The sequence below is a fragment of the Hemiscyllium ocellatum genome, unplaced genomic scaffold, assembly GCF_020745735.1.
Source record: "Hemiscyllium ocellatum isolate sHemOce1 unplaced genomic scaffold, sHemOce1.pat.X.cur. scaffold_576_pat_ctg1, whole genome shotgun sequence".
In the NCBI taxonomy this organism is placed as follows: domain Eukaryota; kingdom Metazoa; phylum Chordata; class Chondrichthyes; order Orectolobiformes; family Hemiscylliidae; genus Hemiscyllium; species Hemiscyllium ocellatum.
The window spans coordinates 273,478-290,006 of NW_026869121.1; the positions used below are offsets into that span (position 1 = coordinate 273,478).

General features: G+C 51.5%; 1 long non-coding RNA gene across 1 annotated transcript in view; it reads left to right on the top strand.

The window, feature by feature from the left end:
* The window catches only part of LOC132813958 (uncharacterized), a 35,147-nt gene extending 18,834 nt beyond the window's left edge, over window positions 1-16,313 (top strand). Inside the window, exons 2-4 of the long non-coding RNA XR_009644241.1 lie at window positions 8,317-8,532; window positions 12,695-12,760; window positions 13,793-16,313. This is a non-coding gene — a long non-coding RNA (uncharacterized LOC132813958). The remainder of the gene's footprint in view (window positions 1-8,316; window positions 8,533-12,694; window positions 12,761-13,792) is intronic.
* The last annotated feature ends 216 nt before the right edge of the window (window positions 16,314-16,529 follow it).

Here is a 16,529-nt window from a genome sequence, read left to right on the forward strand (position 1 = left end):
CCATGTCCCCCCTCTCCATGTCCCACCCTCTCTGTCCCCCACTCTCTGTTCCCCTCTCTCTATCCCCTTCTCTCGGTCCCCTTCCCTCTGTTCCCTTTTCTCTGTCCCCTCTCTTTGTCCCCCTCTCTCTGTACCCCCTCTCGGTGTCCCCTTCTCTCTGTCACCCTTTCTCTTTCCCTCCTCTCTCTGTTCCTCTCACTCTATCTCCATATCTCTGTCCCTCCTCTCTCTGTTCCTCTCACTCTATCTCCATATCTCTGTCCTCCTCTCTCTGTTCTCCTCTCTCTGTCTCCTTCTCCCTGTTCCCTTCTCTCTGTCTCCTTCTCTTTGTCCCCCTCTCTCTGTCTCCTCTCCATGTCCCCCCTCTCTCTGTCCCCCTCTCTGTCCCCTCTCTCTCTGTCCCCACTCTGTCCCCTCTCTCTCTGTCCCCCCTCTCTCTGTCCCCACTCTCTCTGTCCCCTCTCTCTCTGTCCCCTCTCTCTTGGTCCGCCCTCTCTCTTTTAACCCTCTCTCTGTACATCCTCTCTCAGTCCCCCCCTCTCTTTGTCCCCCTCTCTCTGTCCATCCTCACTCTGTCCCCCTCTCTCTATCGCCCTCTCTCTATCGCCCTCTCTCTATCCCCGTCTCTCTGTCCCCCTCTCTCTATCCCCCTCTCTCTGTCCCCCCCTCTCTCTATCCCCCTCTCTCTGTCCCCCCTCTCTCTATCCCCCTCTCTCTGTCCCCCCTCTCTCTATCCCCCTCTCTCTGTCCCCCTCTCTCTGTCTCCCTCTCTCTGTCCCTCCTCTCTCTGTTCCCCTCACTCTATCTCCATATCTCTGTCCTGCTCTCTCTGTTCTCCTCTCTCTGTCTCCTTCTCCCTGTCCCCTTCTCTCTGTCTCCTTCTCTTTGCCCCCCCCTCTCTGTCTCCTCTGCATGTCCCCCCTCTCTCTGTCCCCCCTCTCTGTCGTCCATTCTCTTTTCCCCTCACTCTGTTCCCCTCTCTGTCGCCCTCCCTCTTGCCCTCTCTCTGTACCCTCTCTCTGTCCCCCTACCTCTGGCCCCCTCCCTCTGTCCCCCTCTGTCTGTCCCCCTCTGTCTGTCCCCCTCTCTCTGTCCACCCTCTCTTTCCCCCTCTCTCTGGCCCGCCTTTCTCTGACCCCCTCCCTCTGTCCCCCACACTCTGTCGTTCTCTCTCTGTCCCCCTCTCTCTGTTCCCCTCTCTCTGTTCCCCTCTTTCTGTCCCCCTTCGCACTGTCCCCGTCTATCTGTCCACCGTCACTCTATCCACCCTCTCTCTGTCCCCTCTCTGTTGCCCTCTCTCTGTCCCCCTTTCTCTGTCCCATTCACTCTGTCCCCCCCCCTCTGTCCCGCTTCTCACTGTCCCCCGTCTCTCTGTCCCCTCACTCTGTCGTCCTCTCTCTGTCCCCCTCTCTCTGTTCCCCTCTTTCTGTCCCCCTTTATCTGTTCCCCCTCGCTCTGTCCCCCTATCTGCCCATCCTCTCTCCGTCCCCCATCCTCTGTCCTGCTCTCTCTGTCCCCCCTCTCTCTGTCCCCCTCACTGTTATCCCTTCTCCATGTCCCCCTCTCTCTGACCCCTCTCTCTGTCTCTCACTCTCTGTTCCCCTCTCTGTCGCTCAATCATTCGCCCTCTCTCTTTCACCCCTTTCTCTGTCCCCTCACTCTCTGCCCCCTCTCTATGTCCCCCTCTCTCTGTCCCCCACTCTCTGCTCTCATCCCTCTATCCTCCTCTCTCTGTCTCCCTCTCTCTGTCCCCCTCTCTATGTCCCCCTCTCTCTGTCTCCTTCTCTCTGTCCCCCTCACCCTGTTTCCCTATCTCTGTCCCACTCTCTATGTCCCCCTCTCTCTGTCTCCTTCTCTCTGTCCCCCTCAACCTCTTCCCCCTCTCTCTGTCTCCTTCTCTCTGTCCCCCTCACCCTCTCCCCCTCTCTCTATGTCCCCCTCTCTCTGTCTCCTTCTCTCTGTCCCCCTCAACCTCTTCCCCCTCCCTCTGTCCCCCTCTCTCTGTCCCCCACTCTCTGTCCCCATCTCTCTCTCCCCCTCACTCTGTCTCCCCTCACTCTGTCTCCCCTCACTCTCTCCCCGTCTCCATGTCCCCCTCTCTCTGTCCCCCCTCTCTCTGTCCCCCTCTCTCTGTCCCCCCTCTCTGTCCCCCACTCTCTGTTCCCCTCTTTCTGAACCCTTCTCTCTCCCCCTCCCTCTGTCCCCCTCTATCTGTCTCCTTCTCTCTGTCCCCTTACCTCTGTTCCCTTTTCTCTCTCCCCTCTCTTTTTCCCCCTCTCACTCTCCCCCCTCACTGTGTCCCACTCTCTCTGTCACCCTTTCTCTGTCCCTCCTCTCTCTGTCCCCCTCTCTCTGTCCGCACTCAGTCTGTCCCATTATCTCTGTTCCCGTCACTCTATCCCCGTATCTCTGTCCCACTCTCTCTGTCCCCCCCATCTCTGTTCCCCTCTCTCTGTCCCCTTCCCTCTGTTCCCTTTTCTCTGTTCCCTTCTCTCTGTTCCCCTCTCTGTGTCGGCCCTCTCTTTATCCCCCTCTCTCTCTCTGTCTGTCCCCCTCTCTGAACCCCTCCCTCTGCTCCTCTCTCTCTGTCCCCTCTCTTCGTCCCCCTCTCTCGTTCCTCCCTCCACGTCCACCTCTCTCTGTCCCCCTCTCTCTGTACTCCCACTCTCTGTCCCCTCTCTCTGTCCCCTCTCTTTGTCCGCCTCTCTCTGTCCATCCTCTCTTGGTCCCCCTCTCTCTGTCCATCCCCACTCTTTCCCCCTCTGTCTGTTCCCCCTCTCTCTATCCCTCTCTCTCTGTCCGCCTCTCTCTGTCCCCGCTCTCTCTGTCCCCACTCTCTCTGTCCCCACTCTCTCTGTCCACACTCTCTCTGTCCCCTCTCTGTCGCCCTCTCTCTGTCCCCCTTTCTCTGTCCCATTCCCTCTGTCTCACCTCTCTCCGTACCCCACCCTCTGTCCCCCTCACTCTGTCGCCCTCTCTCTGTTCCCCCTCTCTCCGTCCCCCTCTCTCTGTCTCTCACTCTCTGTTCCCCTCTCTGTCGCCCAATCATTCGCCCTCTCTCTCCCTCCTTTGTCTGTCTCCCTCTCTCTCTCTGTCCCTCCTCTCTCTGTCCCCCTCACTCTCTCCCCCCTCTCTCCATCCCCCTCTCTCTGCCCCTCCTCTCTCTGTCCCCCTCACACTCTCCCCCCTCTCCATACCCTCTCTCTCTGTCCCCTTCTCCCTATCCCCCTCTCTCTGTCCGCACTGTCTCTGTCCCCTTCTCTCTGTCGCCCTCTCTCTCCATCCCCATCTCTCTGTCCCCCTCCCTCTTTCCCCCTCACTCTGTTGTCCTCTCTCTGTTCGCCTCTCTCTGTTCCCCCTCTCTCTGTCGCCCCTCTGTTCCCCTCTCTTTGTCCCCTCTCTGTCGCCCTCTCTCTGTCCCGCTTTCTCTGTCCCCCCTCTCTCTGTCCCCCCTCTCTCTGTCCCCCTCTCTCTGTCCCCCGCTCTCTGTCCCCCTCACTCTCATCACCCTCTCCATTCCCCCCCTCTCTGTCCCACTCTGTCTGTCTCTCACTCTCTGTTCCCCTCTCTCTGTCCCTCCTTTCTCTCTACCCCTCTCTCTCTGTCGTTCCTCTCTCTGTCCCCCTCACTCTCTCCCCCTTCTCCATGTCCCCCTCTCTCTGTTCCCCTCCCTATGCCCCCCTCCCACTGTCCCCCTCACTCTATCTCCATATCTCTGTCCCCCTCTCTCTGTTCTCCTCTCTCTGTCTCCTTCTCCCTGTTCCCTTCTCTCTGTCTCCTTCTCTTTGCCCCCCCTCTCTCTGTCTCCTCTCCATGTCCCCCCTCTCTCTGTCCCCCTTCTCTGTCATTCATTCTCTTTTCCCCTCACTCTGTTCCCCTCTCCGTCGCCCTCCCTCTTGCCCTCTCTCTGTCCCCCTCTCTCTGTTCCCCTCTCTCTGTACCCTCTCTCTCTGTCCCCCTACCTCTGGCCACCTCCCACTGTCCCCCTCTGTCTGTCCCCCTCTCTCTGTCCCCATCTTTCTGTCCCCCTCACTCTGTCCCCCCTCTCTCTGACTCCTCCCTCTGTCCCCCTCTCTCTGTCCACCCGTCTCTTTCCCCCTCTCTCTTTCCACATCTCTCTGTTCCCCACTCTCTGTTCCCCACTCTCTGTTCCCCACCCTCTGTCCCCCTCCCTCTGTCCCCCTCCCTCTGTCCCCCTCCCTCTGTCCCCACTCTCTGTCCCCTTTTCTCTGTTCCCATCTCTCAGTCCTCTTCTCTCTTTACCCCTCTCTCTATCCCCCTTTCTCTGTCCACCTCTCTCTCTACCCATCTCTCTGTCCCCCTCTCTCTGTCCCCTCTCTTTCTGCCCCTCTTTCTGTCCTCCCCAATCTGTCCCCCCGCTCTCTGTTCCCCTCACTCTGTCACCCTCACTCTGTCCCCCACCTCTCTGTCCCCTCCCCGGCCCCACGTCTCTCTGTCCCCCTAAGTCTGTTCTCCTCTCTCTGTCATCCCCTCTCTGTCTCCCCTCTCTCAGTCCCACCCTCACTCTGTCCACCCCTCTCTGTTCCACTCTCTCTGTCCCACTCTCTCTGTCCCCCTCTCTCTGTCCCCCCTCTCTCTGTCCCTCCTCTCTCTGTCCCCCCTCTCTCTGTCCCCCCTCTCTCTGTCCCCCCTCTCTCTGTCCCCCCTCTCTCTGTCCCTCCTCTCTCTGTCCCCCTCTCTCTGTACCCCCTCTCTCTCTCCCCCTCTCTCTGTACCCCCTCTCTCTGTCCCCTCTCTCTGTCCCCCCTCTCTCTGTCCCTCCTCTCTCTGTCCCCCCTCTCTCTGTCCCCTCTCTCTGTCCCACCTTGCTCTGTCCCCCTCTCTCTGTTCCCCTCACTCTATTTCCTTCTCTCTCTCCCCCTCTCTCTGTCCCATCTCTTTGTCCCCCTCACTCTGTGCACCCTCGCTCTCTCCCCTCTCTCTCTATTCCCTTCTCTTTGTCCCCCCCGTCTTCCTCTCTCTGTTCCCCTCTCTCTGTTCCCCTCTCTCTGCCCCCTCTCCCTGTCCCTCTCTCTCTTTCCCCCATCTCTCTGTCCCCCCTCTCTCTGTCCTCCCTCTCTCTGTTCCCCTTTCTCTGTCCCGTCTCTTTGTCCCCCTCACTCTGTGCACCCTCGCTCTCTCCCCTCTCTCTCTGTTCCCCTCTCTTTGTCCACCCTCTCTGTCCCCCTTTCTCTGTTCCCCTTTCTCTGTTCCCCTTTCTCTGTTCCCCTCTCTCTGTCCCCCTCTCTCTGTCCCCCTCTCTCTGTCCACCTTCTCTCTGCCCCCTCTCCCTGTCCCTCTCTCTCTTTCCCCCCTCTCTCTGACCCCCCCTCTCTGTGTCTTTTCTCTGTTTCCCCTCCTCGTCCTCCCCTCGCTCAACCTCTCCCTCTGTCTCACTTCCCTCCCTCTCCCCATCTCTCGCCCTTCCCACCCTCCCTCACTTCTCTCGTACTCTCCATCCCTCTCTTCCTCCCCTCACTCTCCCCATCTCTTGCCCTCCCCCTCTATTGCCCTCCCTCTCACTCGTGCTCCCCCTCTTTCCCATCCCCTCTCTCACCCTTTTTCTTCCTCTCACCCTCTCTCGGTCCCCGGTTTCGCTGTCCCCCTCTCTCTGTCCCCTCTCTCTGTCCCCTCTCTCTGTCCCCTCTCTCTGTTCTCCTTTCTCTGTCCCATCTCTTTGTCCCGCTCACTCTGTGTACCCTCACTCTCTCCCCCGTCTCTCTGTCCCTCTCTCTCTGACCCCCTCTCTGTGTCCCCTTCTCTCTGGCCCCTTTTCTCTGTTCCCCCTTCTCGTCCTCCCCTCTCTCAACCTCTCCCTCTCTCCCTCCCCTCCCTCTCCCAGTCTCTTGCCCTCCCCCTCACTCGTGCTTCCCCCTCTCCCATCACCCTCTTTCTTCTTCTCAGCCTCCCCTTCCTCCCTCATCTCTCTCACCCTCCCTCCCTCCCTCCCCCTTCTCGCCCTCCCTCTCTCCTTCCCCTCACTCGCCCTCCTCTCTAGCCTCCTTCCTTCTCTCTCCTCTCTCGCCCTCCCCTGTCTCACTCCTCTCTCTCGCCCTCCCCTACCTCTCCCCCTTGTCTCGCACTCCCCTCTCTCGTCCTCAATTTCCTCTCCTCTCTCGTCCTCCTCTCTCTCACCTTCACCCTTCTGTCGCCCCCCCTCCATCCCTACCCTCTCTCGGCCGCTCCCTCCCTCTTGCCCTCCCCTCTTAACCCTCCCCGCTGTCTTGCCCTCCCCTCTCTCGCCCTCTTCTTCCCTCTCACACTCACCTCCTTCACTCCCCTCTTTCGCCCTCCCCTTTATCGCCTTCCCCCTCACTCGCACTCCCCTCTCTCGCCCTCCCCGTCTCTCACCCTCCCCGTCTCTCGCCCTCCCTACTTTCTCGTCCTCCCCCCGTCTCGCCCTCCCCTCCCTTCCCTCTCCTCACTCGGTCACCCCTCTCTCGCCATCTCCTCTCTCGCCCTCCTCCTCTCTCGCCCTCCTCCTCTCTCGCACTCCAGTCTCTCGCCCTCCCTCCTCTCTCCCCTCCCCTCTCTCCCTCTCCCTCCCTCTCGTGCTCCTCTCTCTTGCCCTCCCCTCCCTCACTTCCCTGTCTCATCCTCCCCTCTCTCAACCTCTCCCCTCTCTCTCCCTCCCCTACCTCCCTCCCCTCTCTCGCCCTCTCCCTCTCCCTTTTCCTCGACCTCTCTCGCTCTTCCTCTCTCTCCCATCCCCTCTTTCGCCCTCTCCCTCCCTCTTGACATTCCCTCCCCTCCCTCCGTCCCATCTCTCGTCCTCCCCTATCTCTCCCTATCTCTCCCTTGCCCCCTCTCTCTCCCCCCGTTCCTTCACTCTCCCTCCACCTTCTCTCACTCTTGACCCCCCTCAATCAGTCTCTCTCTCTCTCACTCCCCACCTTCCTCCGTTTCTCTCTGACTGAATCGCTCTCCCTCCTTCCCTCCCTCCCCCTGTCTCAGACACATTCTGTCTCCCTGGTCCTTCCCTCTCCCTCTGACCCAGAGACTGGGGGGTGTGGGGTTGGTTGGTCGTGAGGCTGTGTGTGTGTGGGGGGGTGAGATGTCGGAGGTAGGAGGAGGGGAAAATGGGGTAGAGATGGAACTGCTGGAGCTAGACAGAGACAGCAGGACAGAGAGAGTGAGGGTGAGGGGATAGGGAAGATGTGGGCAGGTGGAGAAACCGGGGTTGGGGGGATTGTGTGTGAGAGGGGAAACGAGGGAGTGTGAAGAGGAGAGATGATGAGACAGAGAGAGAGAGAATTGAGGAGAAAGAGTAGGGGAGAGGTAATGTGGAGCCAGGCTGCAGTGCTGGGACTGAGGGCGTTAACCCCAGCTCCTGAGCTCAGGGCGCGGTGCCCTCCCCTTCCCTGAGGACCAGGACTTGGGGCTGAGTCTGTCTCTCTCCAGCTCAGCTTCTCCAACACAAAGACACACAACAACATCGGTCCCTCTGCTGCTCGGCACGCTGTAATCAGCATTTTTATTGGTTACAAATGGAAGTGATGGATACAGTCAGTGGGATGGTGCCTTTTCTCACTGGCCCCTGAGTTGTGAGAAACATTGAAATGTTTCCCTGTAACCCCCCTGTGGGATAAGGATGGACAAACCAGCGCTCGCCTCAGTCTGTTACCATAGCGACAGGCTGCTCCATCGCTGAAACACTGAACTGAAATGAGAAAATCCCGGATGGTGTGATTAATGAGGGAATTTAATGGATGGATGGATTTGGGTGAAGGGATATTTCAGCACATTCTTCAGCTGCTGCCTGAACTTAGTCTGGGTCATGGCATAAATCGCGGTGTTTGTGCAGCAACTGAGGAGCTGCAGCATGAAGCCCAATTCCTGCACAAAGGCATCGAGATACAGAGGGGTATCCACAATCCAAGACATCCGGTACCATATAGAATACAGCATTAACGTTGACCATAACAGGATGAAATTGGCCGAGATCACAAACAGTAAAATGATGGATTTTTTTCGGTTTCTCATTTCTGTGTCAGACTGAGCGTCCCCATTGGTGTGAGCGCGGAGTCTCCTGCGGGCTCTGCTGGTCACTAAAATGTGTCTGACGGTGAGAACATTGAGCAGCAGAATCAGGAGAAATGGGACACCCGGGGTTAGAATGTGGTGGAGGAACTCGATTGTGACCCAGACACTGGAGTAATAAACAGCGTCTGTTACATCACAAAACCAGGGGACGTTCTCCAGCCAATACCGAGCCGTGAGCATAAAATACCAGGAAATGTTCTTTAAACAGCTCAGCACAGTCACTGCTCCCAGAACCACAGCCGCCGTTTTCTCACTGCAATATTTACTTTTCAGCTTCTGGCAACAAATGGCCACAAACCGATCAAAGGTGAAAGTGACGGTGAACCAGACAGAGCAGTCAGTGGCTGCATAAAGCAGGACGGCGTGGATATTACACACGGGGACGGAGTCCCTCAGGAAATAAAACTGTTCCTTATAAACAATGGGAATGTGTCTCAGGATCAGGTCGAGGATAATGACCAGGAGATCTGCCGCTGCCATGGCCCCCAGGTAACGTCTGACACATGGAGACAATCCACAATCTTTATAAAGCAGGACGTAGATGGTCACTACGTTAACTGTGAGGAAGGAAAACAAACCCATTATCCATCAGCCTGGAGGCAAAGGGACCCGTTTGATCAGGGACCCAGTGAGATTTTCAAATGCGTCCCTGTATTCAGGGATTTATTAAAATAATTGGAGCTGGAATAACAAATGGGAAGGTCGGAATTACTGACAAAAATGTGACATAAACCACAAGAAACCCTCCCTCCCCAAACACACAGAGACACATCCATAAGGACAGATGGTTTCTAGAGCATTCGCACACACTCGATCACTCGAGAGCAGACACAGGTCACTCCTTCCCAGTTCCTAATACGGAGGGTGGGAACGTTGCTGTCCTGAAGGATTCTCTCCCAGTTTCCTGAAAACAAACAGTGTTTGGGAATTTCTGTATTTTGGTCTAAATTGTGGTCGATCCTGTGTCGTGGAGAAATGTAAACGCAGGGAAAACGTATTCCCCCCTTTAACTGCCTGAGGGGCCTTCGGAACAGTGTCTCCTTCTCCCTGGAACGGGATCTCTTCCCTCGGGATCTTATCGTTTGTTCAATTCACTGACGTCCGGCCGTTCACAAACAAACAACGTCAGGGACAGAACGTTCCGGGGAATGTCAGTTATAGAATGTCAGGGACAGGACGTTCCGGGGAATGTCAGTTATAGAATGTCAGGGACAGAACGTTCCGGGGAATGTCAGTTATAGAATGTCGGGGACAGAACGTTCCGGGGAATGTCAGTTATAGAATGTCAGGGACAGGACGTTCCGGGGAATGTCAGTTATAGAATGTCAGGGACAGAACGTTCCGGGGAATGTCAGTTATAGAATGTCGGGGACAGAACGTTCCGGGGAATGTCAGTTATAGAATGTCAGGGACAGAACGTTCGGGGAATGTCAGTTATAGAATGTCAGGGACAGAACGTTCCGGGGAGTCGAGGACAGAACGTTCCGGGGAATGTCAGTTATAGAATGTCAGGGACAGAACGTTCCGGGGAATGTCGGTTATAGAATGTCGGTGACGGAACGTTCCGGGGAATGTCAGTTATAGAATGTCGGGGTCAGAATGTTCCAGGGAGCTCCGTGACCTGTCCATCACCTTTCTCCCCGACCCACCCCACCACCATGATGTACTGTGCACAGGCTACATATCCATCCAGCACCGGGAGCTGCACATCATTGCATTGTCCATAAACGGCAACCAGACAGTCTGACCAGCACAGAGACCTGTGCAGTGATCACCCGTGAATTAATCTGTAATCCTGGAGCAGTTACCCTCCCAGCATGTAGGGCTGTGTACACCACCCCAGTGCATTGATCTGTAACCCAGGAGCAGTTACCCTCCCAGCATGTAGTACTGTGTACCCCACCCCAGTGCATTGATCTGTAACCCAGGAGCAGTTACCCTCCCAGCATGTAGGACTGTGTACACCACCCCAGTGCATTGCCCAGTAGCACTATGTTAGATCCCTGCCCAGTGTGGGGAAACTTGCAGCCCATGCTGGAAGTGACAGGACGTACAGCTCCCACCCATTTCCAGCTCCATATCTCCATTGTGCCATGACAAGGGGGTACTGTGGGTGTGAACATCACTGTCAGAGAGAGATGGCAGGGGTATCAGTTTAAATATCACCACATGGGAGGGGTTTTGGGGTATAGACAGAGAGGGGGAGACTGAGAGACAGTGTCATGGACGGATGTGTTCCCAGGTGTCAGAATGCTGAAATGTAGACACTTGGATAGCATCCTGTAACATGAGCCAGTCTTCCCAGGAAAGATGGGAAAAGGGAGATTGGTGTGAGGTGAGATGAAACAACAGCTGCTGTGTGGTTTTGAAATTACGTTTATGTAATTTTAATAAGTGTCTCATTGAAACAGTCTATTACTGTAGAGTTGGAGTAGGGTAATAATCAGTTAGGAGAAAGAGGGTCCCAGAGTTGTGAATAGTTGATGTAAAATGTTCACTTTCAGAGTTAAAAAAATACATTGATATTTTTTGTTTAAACACTGGAATTTGGGAGTTCTCTATCACTCATATTTCAACAGTTTACAACCTAAATTGAGCATTTATTTATGTTTAGTTTAAATTACCAGATGAGATCTATGCCGTGTCCTAACAATTGCTGTGTGTGTATCTGTGTGTCTCTGTGTGGGGCAGGTCTGGCTGTCTCTGCGGTGCTGAAAGTGATGCTATGCCTCCCTCTGCTGGCCTCCCCACGCCACTGCACAGGCATTGGCAGAGGGTGAAAACCAACAGGGATTCACTCAGAGAGGGGAAGGGAGAGGGCAGCTGCTCACAGCACCATCCAAACTGATGTCTTATCCATGTACTGATCTAAATGTCCTTTAAAAATTGTAACTGTCCCTATTTTCACCAGTTCCTCTGGAAGTTCATTCCACACACAAGCCAGCTTCTGTCTAAAATAATTACCTCTCCTGACTTTTGTAAATCTTTTTCCTCACGCCTCAAAATATCCCTCAGTTTTAAATCCCCAACTCTCTGACTGGACACAGTATTCCAGAAGAGGTCTCACCAATGTCCTGTACAGCCACATCATGACATCCCAATTCCGATACTCAAAGGTCTGACCTATGAAGACAAGTGTGTTAAACACCTTCTTATCCACTTTCTATATCAGATGCAAATTTTAAAGAATTAAACCTGACAGCCTAGGTTTCTGTACTACAACACCACCAAAAGACCCTACTTTTAATTGTATAGGTCCTGTTCTTGTTTGATTTACCAAATCCAATGCCTGGCATTAATCCAGACTATCCTCCATCTGCCACCCCTCAGCCCAGTGTGTGATATGACTGCCACCTCCCCCTTCAATTTTAAAATGCCCACCCCCTCCAGGAGGCCTGCACATTCTGGCCTTGATTTTCACAAAGACCCTGAGCTTGGGTTGCCTTGTGTGGTTAGAGGGAGGAGGGACAGATTGCAGACACAGTCAGTGGGGAGGAGAGGCTGGACAGTAATCAGCAGCCTGGTGTCATTTCATGGTTTTAGGAAGAGGGCAGACACATGTTAGAGGTGGGTAAGATTGATCGGTGTTTTGGGGTCAGAAATTAAGCTCTTCCTTCGCCTCTGTTGTTCAGTAATAAACATCTATTTGAGACCCTTCATTGGGCAGAGTGTTTCTGCGGGATTTCTTTCCCTAATATTGCAGACTACAGATAATAGCGATTAAAGATGGTCATAGTTAATTTCAATATTCAGCAAGTACACTCAATATCCTACAGTTGAGACAAATATCTTGCATTTGTTTAATAATACAAAGTGTTTTTTGTAATTCAGTAATAGTAACCTGATTATAATCAATCCACACTGAGCTGGAAGCGGGCACTAAAATATGACCCAAAGTCTGGGTATGGTAGTATAGTGGGCAGTGTCCGTGTCTCTGAGCCAGAGCTCTGGATTTGATTCCAATTCCTGAACTTGTGTGGTAGTGTTCCTAGCTCTGGACCAGAAGGTGTGGATTCATGTCCTGCCTGTTGCAGAGGTATGTCACAGCATGTCATAACAGGCTGATGGACAAACACACAGGAGAATAATGTTACAGCTTTATGGGTATTGCTGAGTGGTGCTCGTGTCCCTCCCTCCGGGCACAAAGGTCTAGGTGTAAATCCCACAGCAGTGTCTCCTAATATATCTGAACAAACCGATTAAAGTGGTTTTATAATTGTGACTTGATGGAGAAAGAACAGGTGTCGGTGTTGAATTTCAGCATTTCGGCCTGGGATTATTGAAAGTACAGCCATTCCTGTTGATTGAAGTCACATTTCACAGCAGGAAAGGTTTATAAAATCAGAACGGTCATGGATAGGGTTTGTAGTCAAGGTTTTTCCCCAGGTTAGGGGCGTTCAAAACTAGAGGACATTGGTGGAAAGTGAGAGGGGAAAGATTTTGAAGAGACCTAAGGGGCACCTTTTCACGTAAAGGGTGGTGCGTGTATGGACTGAGCTGCCAGAGGAAGTGGTGGAGGCTGGTACAACTCCATCATGTAAAAGTCATCTGGATGCTGACAGACCTGCCGAGCTTTTCCAGCAATTTCTGTATTTGTTAAAATAAAACATTCATTTTAACACACGTATCTGTGTTACCTGTTTGGATACAGGATTGGCTGGCCAACAGAAGACAGCAAGTGGTAGCGGAAGGAAAATATTCTACCTGGAAGTCTGTGGTGAGTGACGTTCCACAGGGCTCTGTCCTTGGGCCTCTACAGTTTGTAATTTTGTTAATGACTTGGATGAGGGGATTGAAGGATGGGTCAGCAAGTTTGCAGATGACACGAAGGTTGGAGGTGTCGTTGACAATGTAGAGGGCTGTTGTAGTCTGCAGCGGGACATTGACAGGATGCAGAGATGGGCTGAGAGGTGGCAGATGGAGTTCAACCGGGATAAATGCGATGTGATGCATTTTGGAAGGTCGAATTTGAAAGCTGAGTACAGGATTAAGGATAGGATTCTTGGCAGTGTGAAGGAACAGAGAGATCTTGGTGTGCAGGTACATAGATCCCTTAAAATGGCCACCCAAGTGGACAGGGTTGTTCAGAAAGTATATGGTGTTTTGGCTTTCATTAACACGGGGAATTGAGTTTAACAGTCGTGAGATCTTGTTGCAGCTCTTTAAAACTTTGGTTAGACCGCACTTGGAATACTGTGTCCAGTTCTAGTCATCCTATTATAGGAAAGATGTCGACGCTTTGGAGAGGGTTCAGAGGAGGTTTACCAGGATGCTGCCTGGACTGGAGGGCTTATCTTATGAAGGGAGGTTGACTGAACTCGGACTTTTTTATTTGGAGAAAAGGAGGAGGAGAGGGGACCTAATTGAGATATTCAAGATTATGAGAGAGATAGATAGTGTTGATAGCCAGAGACTATTTCCAAGGGCAGAAATGGCTAACACGAGGGGTCATAGTTTTAAGCTGGTTGGAGAAAAGTATAGAGGGGATGTCAGAGGCGGGTTCTTTACACAGAGAGTTGTGAGAGCATGGAATGCATTGCCAGCAGCAGTTGTGGAAGCGAGGTCATTGGGGACATTTCAGAGACTGCTGGATATGCATATGGGTCACAGAAATGTAAGGGTGCTTACATGAGGATCAATGGTCGGAACAACATCATGGGCTGATGGGCCTGTTCTGTGCTGAACTGTTTTATGTTCTAAGTTCTATGTATTCTGAATACATTAAACATTTTATGTTTTCATGACGCAGGGACATATAAACATATCTTCAAATCAATCAAGACCATTTTCTGCTCAGGGTATGGCTCTGTGTATGGCAGCAGCAATGATGCACCGACATGGAATAGGGAATGTGATGGAGACATCGTTTGGACAATGTACAAGGAGACCTCACATGGTCCAGTTTGGGAGAGAATGACATTATTGTGTGATCCAACTCAGAGAGGGAGAAAGTGTCATCTGCCCGGGAAGAAGCGGCCTATTGCACTCTCTCTCCTTCATTACTCCCCATCACAGTAACGTGTATGAGCTAAAACAAAACTCTACTGTTATTGTTACCATTCTTATTTTTATAGAATCCCAGCAGTGTGGAAACAAGCCCTTCGGCCCAACAAGTACATACCAACTTTCCAAAGAGTAACCTTGCCATGCCCTCACAGTTACCACTGACTAATGCACCTAAAGTAGAAATCGCGGAACACGATGGACTATTTGACCAATTCACTTGAATTATACAGCTTTGGGCTGTGGGAGGAAACGGGAGCACCCATCAGAAGCTCACACAGACACGGAGAGAAGATGCAAACTCCACGCAGATAGTCGCCCGAGGCTGGAATTGAACTCACGTCTCCCTGATGCTGTGATGGAACAGTGCGAACTACTGAGCCACTGTGCTAACCTGGAACCTCCTGCCAGCCTAAAGCAAAGGGAATTCAGCCAAATCCAACTCTCCCAGGATAAAATTCCCATTGCTAGCAGCTATGTGAGTGGAATACCTTCAGAAGCAGAATAACATTTTGGAGAATCTCACAATTTTTCCTTTTGTCATGAGTTACACTAATATTTGGATAAGGTTCTTTCAACGTGAAATTGCACAGATTTGTGTGTGTGTGTGTGTGTGTGTGTGTGTGTCAGTGTTTTTAGAATGGGAAATATCGAGTCTTTATTTGCAATACGCAAACAGTTTGCCATCCATCTTTCCATCATAGTTGGAGTAACATTGATCTGGATCGGAAACGTGTTGTTTTAGCAGATTACAGAAACTAGCCTGACTTGTTCCTAAAACTGACCCTGACCCAGTCTGAGACCGATATCATCGGCCATATCACCGACCTGGTTACATTTAACATTTGTTGTGAGCAGTGGAGGAGTGGGACAAGAAAAGGAGACAGTGACCCAAAAAGCCGGGGAACTATAGACCGGTGAGCCTGATGTCAGTGGTGGGTAAGTTGTTGGAGGGGATTCTGAGGGATAGCATTTACATACATTTGGGAAGGTAAGGGCTGATTGGGGTAGACAACGTGGCTTCCTGCATGGGAAATCATGTCTCATTAATTTGGTTGCGTTTTATGAAGAGGTGACAAAGAAGATTGATGAAGGCAGTTGGGTAGACATTGTCTATGTGGACCTCAGCAAGGTGTTCATAACATTCCGATTGGTAGGCAGATTAGTAAGGTTCGGTCACATGGGATACAGAAGAAGCTCATCACAATTGGCTTGAAGGAAGAGGGATATTTTTCAGACTGGAGGCTTGTGAGCAGAAATTATACACTTAATGGTAAGGGCCTGGGGAGTGTTGTGAAACAAATGGACATAAGGCTGCAGGTACATTGTTCCTTGAAAGTGAAGTTGAATGCAGACAGTGCGGTACTGAACACATTTAACACATTTGCCTTAATCAGTCAGAGCATTGTGTATAGGAGTTGTGGTGGAGGGAAATGGGGTTAGCGTGGATGGACATTTACAAGGTGGAGTCGAACCCTTCTGTTAATTAAAACCAAACACCCAGAAAAGCTCACCTCACCTCGTAATCTGTTAAAATATGAGCGACACAGATCTCCCACATTCCACTATTTAAACAAAGATTAACAAGTTTATTTCTTAACTTTATTAGTGAAAACTAAACAACAGCTATTCACAAATACAAGCCCCTCTTTTCTTAGCTACTTACTATCTGACTCCAACTCTGTAAAAAGTATGTTGTTCCAACAACCCACACATTAAACATTACAATCTCAAGACCATACAGTCTCTATCTTCCCCGCTGTATTAACTCTTTCAGCTGCTGATCTCCTTGGTTCATTTTTTTTATTGCAAAGAGGTTTGCATGAACATGTGTCTTTGATAGAGTGTGTTTGAGATGGTCAGTTAGCACTCCTGCTCTACAGCAGTTGCTCTACTGTTGGATGGCAGTAGCTCTCTCTAGTGTTCAAAATGCTGGGTTTATATACTCCCCATGATATAATAATTCTCATAATTTGATTGCTTACCAGGCGTCCAAACAATAATATTCAAATTCTGTTGGCTTCTGGTATCCTGAGTGTTATTTAAACTCTTTGGTTACATTTGTATGGCTGTCAAAACAGCAACCAAAACTCAGGAATCCATTTCTCAGCTAATGGTGACATGTGGAACAGTGTGACCTTCAGCTGGCATCTGTGGCTTTAATTTCTATTCAGCAAAACCCGATCTGTTTTAAAGTGTCCATATATGTTTTTGTCTTCATAACATCTCCCCGCTTCAGAAAATAAAATGAACTAGCTGAATGAAAAGATGGCAACATTTGTTTTCCTCTAACTCTTAATCCTAATTTTATGAAATACCAAAGTGTTAATCTCAGTTATATCATTCATATTAATTCTGCACACCAATACAACACTGGAATAAGTCAAATATTATCTACACTTTTTCCTTTAAATCCGCGAAAACACATCTGCTATCACATTATAGGAGACACAGCATGAACACTTTGTAAGTTTAAAGTTGGT